At 40.9% G+C, this 13,234-nt stretch overlaps 1 protein-coding gene across 3 annotated transcripts in view; it reads left to right on the top strand.

Moving 5' to 3' along the window:
* Window positions 1-13,234, top strand: part of LOC117239203 (dystroglycan-like) — a 63,394-nt gene that overhangs the window by 13,249 nt on the left and 36,911 nt on the right. The gene's annotated exons all lie outside the window — the stretch shown is intronic.

The raw sequence follows: 13,234 nt of genomic DNA on the forward strand, positions 1-13,234 counted from the left end.
ACACAAAGAAAAAGAAAAGGAAGAAAAGAGGAAAGAAAAATGCCGCCGCATGAAAGTACAAACGAATGTACGAACATTTACAATTTCGTCTCCTCTCGTCAAAGTTTCGCTATAAAAGTAGAGCGTCGAAGTTCCTGGTCCGATGGTGTCGTAAAAATTTTGCTATGCAAAGGGTCCATCAAAATCGATCGATCTTTACACTCAGCCACTTTTATTAAGATCGAGAATCGATCACTTACCATATAATATACGTATTTCTCGTCTTCCATCGTGTCTACGAAGGACGAACATTCCTCCTCCTCCCCTCTCTGTTTTTACTATTCCCAGCCTCTCGAATTTGCAATTTTATATATATGAAAAATGATCGACTGTACGCCGACTTCATATGCACCGGCGTGTTTACCCAGAAAGAGTCGCGAAGAAATTCATCGATGGGGCCCCTTTCATCTGGTCGTGTACCTATATACTTGGTGTGCGTTCAGCAAACGTGTCGGGAATGTTCGCCAAGCTGGACATCGCACGCTGTAACATTCAATGCCCCGAGATCAATTTTTATGGACACTTCGCAGCCGCCGGTGCATCCGACCAGCAAGCTGATGGAAACTGTTATTCCGCTTCCGTAACGACGATTTATCCTCCGGCCTGATCGCCGACGATTCAACAATGAAAAACGGGGATGGTTGCGGTATCGGCCATTGATGGGGTTGTTGATCTTTTCAGTATGGGAAAGCGCCAGTAGATTTTGTATAACTTTCCTTTTCTTTCTTTCTTTCTTTCTTTTTTTTTTTTTTTTTCATTTGCTGCAGGCCTTTGTATTCTATCGTTAGTATTTACGAGCAAATTTGTAGCACACGAGAATTTTATTTCGAGAGATGAAACGAGATTGGGTTAAATAAGAGATCGGAAATAGTTCAGTTATTAAGTTTCCGTGATCTCTTACTACTGGATAGGCAACTAAGCGATTGCGGATTTTGTCATTAGGTGGCAATGACAAAATCCGCAATCACTTAGTTGCCAACCAATAGAATAGAATTTTACGTTAAAATCAAACGTTTGTCTGCCACGAAATATTGAGTTGGCAACTAAGTAATTGCGGATTTTGTCATTGCCACCTAATGATTGAACCAATAGAATAGAATAGCCTGAATGATGAAGAATTATGAAGAAAGAAAGCGTACGGACATCCTGTTGATTTTGTATCTTGATGTCACTTTGTATGAGATATTTGGTTAACAACTAAGTGATTGCGGATTTTGTTAATATCACCTAATGACAAAATTCTATTCTATTGGGTTGGCAACTAAGTGATTGCCGATTTTGTCATTAAGTATCAATGTCAAAATCCGCAATCGTTTAATTGCCACCTAATGACAAAATCAGCGATCACATAGTTGCCACCTAATGACAAAATCAGCGATCACTTAGTTGCCAATCCAATAGAATAGAATTTTACGTTGAAATCAAACGTTCGTCAACGAGGGTTTCGGAACGGAGAAAGTTGAATTAAAAATAGTTCCGAGATCGATTTCTTGCGTAAATATTTCCTATGAAACTTGCTAAAAGATTCGCTTGCTTGCGATAAGCTTGCACTAAATAGGAATATTATTCCAAAGAAAGTCGTGTCTTGAACTGTTATACGGTAGTTCGGTTTGAAAAGTGATTTACCTTGTAATTTGTAGATGATTTTGGCACGGAGAACTAGCTCTATCTTTATTCTCGCAGACCGTAGTTACTTCATGTTTCGCATGTTACAGTCACAACAGATGACGCGATATGGCGACTGATTGTTTTAGTTTGCGCGGTTTAGCGTAAGCGATGCACACGTAACGAAGGATATTATCAGTTGGAAGGCGAAATGCAAAGCAGAGTTAACTAGTTAGATCTTGTCGTTGTGGCGTTGATGCACCGTAAACGCATAGCAAACCATTGATAATTACGAGCTTTGCGACGAGTGAATAACTTTTCACGCGATTCTCGCTCGTCGATCAACTTTCCACCAACAAAATCCTCTGATTATGTGTGTCATATCGTATCGATAATTGTCCTTTCGTATTTTCTTCGAACTTAATTGATTTTCCAACGATGCAAAAAATAGGATTCAGGGAAGAAATAATCCAAAGGTCCCACGAGGCTTAAAAACCTTTTCCTTCCTCATCAGCAAACGTTGTTTTTCATATCGCAGGAATATTTCGTACGAATATTTTAATTTATCATATCGCGAAACACCGAGCCCAGGTTCCTAATTTAAACGACAAACGGTGTCCACGTGTCTACAACCTGAACGTATACTACTTGGCTGGACATTGTATCGTGACACGCGACGTTTTTATTAGAAGATGAAACGGCAAAGCTGAAAGCTCGTCCAGCTTACGTGTTCCGGTCTCGATTCATTTGCACGAACAATCCCGCGACAAATCCTATCGTAGAAACGTAACGACCGGTGTCGATAACGACGTCGCGAACGCGTGACGGAAATTTTGGAAACTTGGAAAGTTTGGAGGATCGTTCGAGGTCGAGGAATTTCGTAGAATCGCGCCATCTCCGATAATCCTAGATGGCGAGAACTCGGCGAACTCTGCAACTTTCGCAGACACTGAAACTTGATAGAAGCGATCTCCAATAATCCTAGAATCGAGCGAACGATCATCACGAGCAATGGCGACGTTTCTTCGGGGAGAAACTTGGCCTTAGTTCGCGTTCACACTGGTGTTCGCGAATAGATCGCAAAACGCGTTCGTAATATGCCCGTTGTTGCGTAGAACGAGCAAGGAACTTGTCGGAGAACAGCGAATACCGTTCCACGCTGTTACTTGTAAATAACTCGCCAACGATTCTACGTTCGTCAACGGGACAGAAGACAATTTTAGAAGCAAAAAAAAAAGAAAAAAAAAAGAAAGTTCCATGTTCATCGGCAGGATTGATATTTTTACAAGCAGCAAGTAGTTTCATGTTCACTGGCAGGATGGACACTTTACAGGCAGCGAGTAGTTCCATGCTCGTCGATGGAGTAGACAGTTTTATAAGCAGCGTGTAGTTTCAAGTCTATCGGCGGGATGGACATTTTTACAAGCAGCGTGTAGTTCCATGTTCATCGGCAAAACGGACGTTTTTACGAGCAGCAAGCAGTTTTATTTTCGCTCACAGGATAGACGTTTTTGCAAACGGCCAGTAGTCGTACGTTTACTGTCGCGATAGACATTTTTACAAGCAGCTTGTGGTACAAACGTATAACAAATTTGTCAACGAACAGCGAACATTATTCGTTTAGAAGGCAGTATGTCAATGAGAAAGAATTCGCGACAGATCCGCTTTCCTTTGCGAAAAAGCTACTGACCCATTTCACTAGATATACGTGGCTTGGACTACTCGATAGAGAAAGTGCAAGAGAATAAATTCTTGAGGCTAGAAAATTCCCGCGTTGAATTGTAAAATCTGCTGGTGCGCGATACGATGAAAATTTGATACTGCAGCCACCTGTACTCTGTGTTGTTTATTCGCAATCTCTTGATAACGAGGAAACTAGTGATTTATATAACAGTCATAGAGGGTAGCCACGGTTTACATTCCGGCAAACTGCTGTTTTACAGTGCCGGTTAACGTGCACGTTGCGTTATCAAGACACTTGTCTGGCTGCAACAGTCGTTCATTAACGGAGATGGTTACTCGTTAATGAAAAATCCCATGATCGAAACACGGTCGATCGCGTTTAACGAGAAAACTTCGCCCTAATTGCAGCTTTTAATATCGCGTAGCGAGCTTCCGCTGTATTCTCTTCAACGAGAAGCCAGAGAATATTCAACTGAAAAAGGAAAACGAAAATCCAGGAAGAGCTTGCAACGTGAGTCGGTGCAATCCTGACTGGTCATCCTACGCCTTTCGAATAAGAAAACGAGGAATCAAGAAGAAGCAAATTGAAAGGAGAAAGAGAAGTATAGAAAAACGGAGGAAATAGCGGCAGAGAAAAAAATTATATTGCGTCTCGAGGTCCTCCTGGCCGTGCTTTTCTTTTTTCACCGTGTCTTCTCGTCTGATAACTCAATGTCGCCGCACTGTCTCGGAACTTTATGCTAAGCGAGTTGACGAGGGCATTATCTTCCCAAGAGACGACACGCTAACTTCACCGCGTACAGGCTAAACACGAGCCGAGCTTTATTAAATCCAGTTGTGATTCAATTTGCTCAGCGGTCCTGGGAGAGCCGAAGAAGAGGCTCGGTACGGACCTAATGAAAGCCACCACGAAAGGATATATTTTTTTTCTTCCTCTAGGTTCCTCTATCGTCTCTTTCTTCTTTCATCCTCGCCAGTTTCACCGTTGTGTCGTGGATAACGCGAGAACACGCGAATGATGATTCGATTAGGAGCCTTTAAAAGCCGCTTAATTGCACTGAGACCGGCGAGGAACGACGCGAAGGCCGTGTTGCGCTTCCGACGTTAGCCTGGTGGTGGCTGAAAGCGACGTAAATGCGTCGTTGAAAAAGCTGCGAGGTTGGGTAAATGAGTTGCTGGCCTCCAACCGAGGAGTAGATTACGTTGAGGAGAATTTCTACGCTCGTGCAAGATGCTGGTTAAGCTGCTGCATGATTTCAGGTACAGTTCGCGATGTTTCCTGCTTGCGACAGGATCTACGGCTGGTTTTACGTAGAAACGTTTCCGTGTAACGTTTTAGTGGATGCTACTGTTAAATTCATGGTCCTATTTCTTTCTCTAATCTCTTTGCTTGCTCTATATCTGCAAAAGGCGGATTTAGGACACGCGTCTTCCTTCGCAATGCTCTTCGCGTTTTACGTCACTTCGTTCCTGCGAAGCTTCTTTATTTTCATTTCGACGATTCTTGAACCATCTTAAGGAGACTGCGACAAGTAGCTATTTGTTAGGTCAATTGAATTATCGCTGCGAACCATTCGAACTCTATCTTCGCTGATTTTCGTGACTACTTTCATCACGATACTTGGAACGTGGTATCAGAATGTAACTCAGAATGAAACTTATATTCCATTAAGAGCAGATATCAGAGAAGTGACTAAGCGAAAGAACAACAGCAGCGGGATTTAAATCTGAGAATCGCAAAGAACCAAACGTCCTCTCGATCTCGTCAAACTTACGTATTCACGATCGTCGAAAAACCAGCGGTACGAAACTGTAGTTTCAATCCCATTGGACGAAATGGTCGTTCGACCAGGGCTCTCTTATCGCCGTCTCTTTTAGCCGAGCGAGAAACTCCGTGGGATGGCAACCGGGTCAACATTTTCACCGACACGGAACCTTTGACCGGATTCGCGCACGTTCGCTGCCTTTATCCGCTAGTTTTCTTCGGCCACGTCCAGAAACAGGTCTTGCTTCTTCGCCCCGGCACCGCCCACATCGACGAAAAGAGACGATCTCGCGGCCATCCTCGTAACACATCTCGAGCAAACTTTTCCTCGATGCTGTTTCCCTTTTGTCGACCGCCCCCGGGGATATTTCGTTTAGCTTAAGTTCGTCGCTCCTCCGGGACCTTAACCGCCACTTTCTTCGCTGTTTCTTTCGCCCGGAGGCACGACGCCCGCCCCGTAGCTGTAATCGACGAGCCTACCACCACCCGTATATCTGTCCTCGTTGCCTAATGCACCACGTTGTTCGACCTTACTGAATCTTTCACGAGAACGTTGGCCGCTCGACGAATTGCGTCCGTAATTTGTTGTCAAGAGATTTCTTCGATACGACACTGGTGGGGCTCGTTTCTGGGGTTGAAACGAAGCGACAGTGGATACTTTTCGCCAGTTGTTTACAGGAGTTCAGGGAGAGTTGGAACGATTAAGAAACGGGTTTTATGTGGCGAAAGGTGGTGCTATGGGTAGAGGAGAGCGAGTAATGTAGACAGTAATTGTATTTAAACGTTTTTCGGAGGAAATGCGAGGGATGTTAGGTTATCATTAATATTTAGTTAGGGCAGATACCCTTACAGGGTTATAGTTAACTCGGTCGTTGATTTTCATAGATGGAAATTTACATGGAAATAAGAAATTAGTTGTTGGTTAGATTGCAGCGACAAATTTTCTCGTGTCCTTTTATTATTTTCTGCTTTGTTCTATTAAGCTGTCTAGAAATTTCGGCGGTAACAACGGCCGTTGTTTGAAATTTAATTCTCAAAAAGATCGCCTTACTTATTTGATAACCTAATAGAAGAAGAGTATAGGGTGAAAGGAGAAAGGGAAGATGGGAAGGGATAAAAGAAGAAAATAAATAAAATAAGAAAGATAGAGATCTGGCGAAAAGGATAGAAAAATAAGAATAGCGTAACTGCTTGTTTATTATATTCGTACGCGCGATACACCTGAGAAGAATTAATCATCCGAGCGCCATTAACCAAACCTTTTCCTAAGCACTGTTTCCACGACTCGCGTAGAAAATTCAATTACATTAAATTAGCAAGACGTTTCGAGATCTCGTTAACGTCTAGAAGCGAGCTTTTTATATCGCAACAACAAAACCAACCTGACAAGATTCTACGAAATCTTTCCTCTCTGATAGTCGTTGTATTTCTCCGACGTTGCCCATTTATCCTCATAACCGAGAGAAAGTTCCAAATTATCCCTATGATTTATTATATAAACCGACAAATTCGTTCCACTGGTTGCATCAAGGGATTTATCAAGGCCCCATAACGATGTCAGATTTTTCCAGGAGAACCATTACATTTTACAACATGGTGTTTTTATTCGCGAAGAAAAGATCGCGATTAATCGTCGACAATTACCGTCTAAGTATTACGACATGCTTCACTGTTCCTTTATTGTTCGAAGATATTTAAAGTGGTCAGCGATAACGTTTCCTGTTGCGTCCGCAAGGCAGATTCGTATGACCGCTCGTAACGCGAATACTCGGTCACGAATTCGCCTTTATCAGCGCTGGATTAGCGCATTTTTCTTTACACGCATCCACTTTTTCATCGTCGTTTACTTCGAACGAACTCGTATCCGAGCGTCTTAAAATCAAACGGACGAAATCCATTTTTCATTAATTTCGCAACTTTTTAAATGGCAAATCTATTGGGTTGGCAACTAAGTTTTGCCATTAGGTGGTACTCGGTAAGAGATAATATATCGGATAAGGTTTCTTTTTTTTAAGGCGTGTGGCACGCGCGAATTGGGCGCGTAAAGAGGGATGAAATACTTTGGTGAGAAAGAAGCGGATGGAAAGAGAAACTAGAGTGAACGTGTGAGAGAGCGAGAGAACTACTTGATTGGATGATGAAATACGCAGAAACATAATCTTTAAGCAGAGTTGGGAAGCTGAATAGAGTGAGAGACAAGTTTAAGAGCGAAGACGTCTTTTTTTCAAAGAAGTCTTAATATATTATCTATCATTAACACGTTGACTGCCACGACACCCGTATTCGGGTGTCAGCAAAGTTTCTGGTCAGGCACGTATCCCATATTCGGGTGTCGCTTATTTGACTATTTGCGAAGGATCGTCGTAGGTATTTGAAAAGATATTCCATAATAATAAATTGTTAATTAATAATTAATTGTAATAATAGTTGAATTGTTATAAAATTAAAATACGAAAATGGTTTGTTAAAAGAATTATTTAGAATGTAAAACTTTAAAGCATTCTACACATAGCTGAGGTTGGTCGGCACAATTTGGACAATAAGTTGTTGGTTTCTTCAAATTCTTTTGTGCCTTTGTTCGGTCCATTCGACGTCTTTTATTTGCATAACATAGTTTACACGCGCGTCTAATGCTTCTTCCGGAATCAATTTTCCGAACGGCGATATTATGCTGACTCCGTCGAAGACAAGGATTTTTTGCATTTTCGGACAACCCTAATAATTTTGCAACTAATAATCGTCTAAATATTCTAATATTTATATTTTTTCTTGTTGCAATTTTGTAAACCGTCAAAGCGTTTACAACAGAAATTCCCAGAAAGAATCGAATGCCAAGTTTTCCGTACCATTTGATTCCTTTTCTAATTTTGGTGGCATAAGAAACCATTTGGTCGGAATAATCTATACCACACTTTCCTTCGTTATATTCAACAACAGCTAGTGGTTTTAATGTTGCGAACAAATGAAACGAAAGATCATTCTTGAGACCATCGCTTGAGCGATTCGCATTACTAAAATATCGATGGAAGCACCTAGCAGAGAACGCTTGGTACTGCTGTACGCGTGGCCTGACGGAGATTTCTTTGAAAACGCGTGGCAGTCAACGTGTTAATCCTATTGTTACCAATAATGGGCATTATAAAGAAAACCGCGCGGGTATGTAACTTATTCTCTACACTGCATTTACACTGCCCCAAATTTCCCCAAGAAAACCTTGTATGCATATATAGTAAACACACATTATACACTATACACTCGTTGTACATTGGTTGCCAACACAATATATATCCACGTCTCTCATGTCGATTGCTCTGAAGGGAAACTCGTACAAGAAAATCAGGCAAATATATCGGTCATTCGTGAAAAACCAGTTCCAATATTTTTATTGTAAACCTTAACATTCAATGCGCGTGTTCTATGACAAATTTCTCCCTCCACAACGTAAAGTAGCGAACGGGGAAAAATTCGAAATCGAAGCTTACGTATGCGAGAACAAATAAGCATTAACACTTTGACTGTCGCAGTTGTCATTAGTGATCGGAACGCTTGAACTTCTTGCGATTGTAAAAATTGTATGAAAATTGACGGTTAGGACATTTTGAATATAAGCGATAAATAGAAGATGCTTTGAAATAAAAAGTGCCCCATTGAACGATTAAACATTTTTATTAGAACATCAATAAAAAAAAAAGAGAACAAATCTTGCATCGGTGCACTGTGTTTGCATCCATATCTTTGAGAGCTAATCTACGAATATTATTATAAACACACCTTAGAAAATAATCCTAAATGCTGCTTTGTAATCGTATAATTGAAGTTAGAAGTGTGCACATACCTTACTATTATATATAGAACGAGCAAATACTGTTTGCTAATATCTTCTACACGTTTCGACGATATATTCTGCACGTTTTGCTTACGACGAAACAGCGAATGCGAATGGTTTGTTGAAATAAACGAAGCCTCGTTATAATATGTCGCTGTCAACTGTTACCAAGGCGCCACGGTGGTCACCCGGGACCGCCAATAAGATAAACTGTCCATTGAGGAAGAATGTTGTCTTACATCGTCAATTTATTATTATTTTGCCATTACATGCTTTGAATAATAAAAATACCTCCGTGGCATCCTGAGCGAAACGTATGATTTCGGCGTGGCAGTCAAAGTGTTAACGTCGTCTCTGTACTAAACGTTCATCAAGTAGAACGATATCGTACGATTCGTTCATCTTGCCAATTATAATTCGCATTGAAAAGCGAATATATTATCCGATTATACTTTCTTTCGACCATCGTTGCAGTTAGTAATAATTAAGAAAAAATTGTGGACCGAATTGAAATTTTTTTCGACGGAGGCAGACGTCGAAACGAATAAAATTGGAGGGCGGAGCGTGGCTCTTTCGCCTGTCTGCAGAAGGATAAGAGTTAAGAGCTGGAATCGGTGCTACCGTATCCAATTAATCGGCTGAAAGGCGACAGGAAGGCGCGAGCAAATCGACAAATGACCGGAGATCGATGCAATTAAACGCGGTCCGGTCTATCGGTTGGCGATAAGCGCTCTAATATTAGTATCGATATCGGGTGGTAGCGTCCCGTTTCTCGTCGTGCCATCGTGCACGCCATCGACTCGGTGATCTCTGCCGTCGTCGCTGTGAGCCAACCTGTGACCAGCTCGGTGATATTTCATCGAAAGTATTCGACGGTGAATTTTTCATCGAGCGAACGAAAATGGCGGCAGCCAACCACGACCGACGTGGCTTTCACATTTTCAACGAACGCCATAACGCGAGCTAACACGTGACGGCGTTGCATCCATAATCCATTCGAAGCTTTCTGTATGCGCGTATATACACACGGGATAGGATCGTACGTTTACACAGCTTTTATTCCTCCAGATGCCACGGCGACTTGGAAAACAGAAGCCGCGTCTTTTTTCAGCCGGCCGAAACGAACCTTCCACGACCGCGGTTCCTACGTAATTGCATTCCGTCCGATGAATGCACGTTAGACCGGCGAAATTTTGTAGGCGCACGTGTGTTTTCTCTTCGTCTTTTTGTTCCCCGATGTTTGACTACACCCCGAGGGAAGGTTGCTGTATACTCGTTCGAGCCTTGAATTTCTACGCGGGGTAGATGAACACGCGCTGTCTGTTTTATTAGGCTCGTTTACGAGTGTTTCAAAATTTTTTTTAGATTATTCGAAAGCTTGGACTTACGGACACACAGTGGCCGGAGTTTCCACAACACCCGTTATATCGCGATACGTGTTTCAAGATTTTGTTTCCTTAAGAAAAATCGAAACGAGCATTTCTCTCTACTTTTCTTCAAATTATCAACCTTCCTTTCAACCATTCGATTGCCGCTGACCCGAGAATCGCGGGAATAACGTTTATCTTGTACTAAACCTCTTTTCACGTTTTATCGTGTCATTTCTTTCGACGCTTGCCCCTGATTTTTCTTCTTTTGTGTCAAGTATTTTAATTATATTTAATAGTACTCGCTTCACAAATACGGAGAATAAAGTGGATCGTATTAACAATGAATGACCCCGGTTCAAGGAGTTAACGGAAGAGGTGAAAGGACGTTCGAGAAGCGTAATAGGGTTAAGAATGCAGAATTCGAGGATTATTTCGATGTTTCAGATCGTTATGAACGCTTCATTTATTTCGCAGCGAAGTCAAGTGCTCTTATAGTATTTGATCTTTAGTTTGACATTTGCCATTGAATTTCGGAGTACTAACACAATAAATCATCGGTTAAAGAAGCTTTGAAAGAAATTACACGTACTTGTTTACTTGTAGTTGTTTCTCCAAGTTGCAGTCGAAAGGAGAGACATTAAGGAAATTATATGCGATTAGATGGTTGCTTGTTTCTCCAGGCAGCGATCATTAAGACGTATCCTAGACGTATGATTTATGAAGATGCAGCCAACAAACGTGTTAAAGTGTCCGCCTATGTAAATAAGTCGCGTTTTATGATCTAGCTCGATGAGTAATACGACGAAACGGTTGCGTTTCCCAAAACCTTTCGGTTTAACTTAAAAGCGGAACGATGGGGAATAAATAGAAAGTCGAGTAAAGACGACGTCATCTCGAAGACCAGTGATACAGCGGATGAAATCATTCATTCACGTCTCCTTTATACCTCCGTTACATCCGTTTGTTCCATAAATTATTTTTTCGACTTTTCATTATAACATCATTAAAAAGTAGCGTTACAAAGCAATTAAATTTGACATAATAGATACGACGTTCCATCGTCGGAATTATTGGCGTGGAAGACAAAAATATTTTGCAAAAAGGAAATAGTGGAACAACAGTTGGTCATGTAACAATTTTTGTTTGTAGTCCTGTTGGAAGGAATTATTTTCAACACGCATACGTGTGGAACGGAAAATCGATTTGCACGAACGAGTAGCCAATCGATCAAAATGAACGAGGTTGATTAAAAGAGAAGCAAAAAAAAAAAAAAAAAAGGAAGAAAGAAAAACAAGTTCGTAACACCGTGTTACGTTTTTATGTTTATTTTTTTAAAATAGCCCACGTTCGTTTGTCATCTGTTACGTGGCAACGAGAAACAAATATTTTAGCGTCGATTACGATGACGAGTATTTTATCCATCGTATTGTATTTTAATCGAGTCCCTCGAAAGCCAAACTAATCAACCCCTTTGATAACTTCGACTATTTCGTTACTTTGGTAAGCTTATTCGCTATTCATTAGCTTTCGTAAGCTTATTACGACAAAATCATATCATAAATATTCACAAGTCACAGGGTATAATCACAAAAATACTATTTATAATTAACATCGTCACTTTTCTCTGCTTTGGAATTTACAAAATTCATAAATTTCGAATTCCGTTTTACGAAACAATTTATTTACATTCCAATTAACGAAACACGTGAAATTTTCGATCTTGTTGGATACTGTTTCTATCGTATTGTATCTATTTACTTCAGCCTGATGGCTCGAAAATTCAACAGTTTTACATATGTAGCTTATAAATATTAAAACTAACACTGAACTTACAAATAACTACAGTAGCATAATAAATATATCTCTCGTTATCCCTTTTATTTATCTCCAAGTACTGCGCCACATACACCGTTTTTCGTTGCCTGAATTCTACAATAAATACAATAGTTTCGACCTGTTTCTTAATTACTGTAAATATTTCTATAGTGCATTATTAATACCATGGTTAGGAACCATGGCGTATTCGCTTTTATTCCCAGTTTCTGTTTAACGAGACAAAAAATCGGCTTTCTTCCTCCTGTTCTCGTTACGAAGAGGACGATGAATTTAACTAATTTCGGTGCGCCTCGCTCGGAGGCAAGTTGCTGCGAGTTTCAGACGACGATCAATAGCCAAACGGCGTCAGGTTGCCCGAAAATACGCATATCGAGACCTGGATATTCCTTTGAATCGTTTCGTAAGCGTACGTGTTAGTTATGGTTTTCCAATCTAACGGTCGCAAAATTTTTTTCTTTCTTTTCTATTTTTTGGGGCGAACAGACAGCTAATAGCTAAAAAGTGCCGTACTGTTTCGTACACAGTGTGCAGCGGTGAGCTGTATACGTATTCCGTGGAACTCGTACAACGATGACACTATAAAATATTTTCCAGTCTCTGCGAGCTTTTACAATTTTCAAATATGGCCTCGTCATTTTTTGTTCTTTTTTTATTTATCGTTAAATTGTCGTAAAGCTTGGAAAAAGCTGGTATCACTGGAAATCGTTGTTTTGCTTCTGTAACGGTTGAAAAATCGTCGATACAGTCGTACGTTTGCTCGCCGACATAATATTCCAGTGAACCGGAACGCGATGGTTCCTTTGCCGATTCGGAGTATCCGGAAGCAATTCGTTCGAGTGGATCTGCAGCAAAGTCGGTTCAGGGAGTGGCTTTAAATTTAGACCGCGAGATCGCCGACTCTTTTAAAGATTTCGGTCGAGGCCGTTGCTTGAAAATTTCAAAAATAATTCTCGCCCCAACGGCCATAAATATTCTCATCAAATCTCGTTTCACCTTTCGCGATTCTTTCGCGCAGTATTTTAAGTTTCGTTGTACAATCGTCGACGAAAGTATTCGAGCACCGATAGAAAGCTTTTACGAATATATTACGCGACGCGAAACGTTGGAAAA

The sequence above is a fragment of the Bombus vosnesenskii genome, unplaced genomic scaffold (assembly GCF_011952255.1).
Source record: "Bombus vosnesenskii isolate JDL3184/JDL3185 unplaced genomic scaffold, Bvos_JDL3184-5_v1.1 scf7180000013888, whole genome shotgun sequence".
NCBI classification, from domain to species: domain Eukaryota; kingdom Metazoa; phylum Arthropoda; class Insecta; order Hymenoptera; family Apidae; genus Bombus; species Bombus vosnesenskii.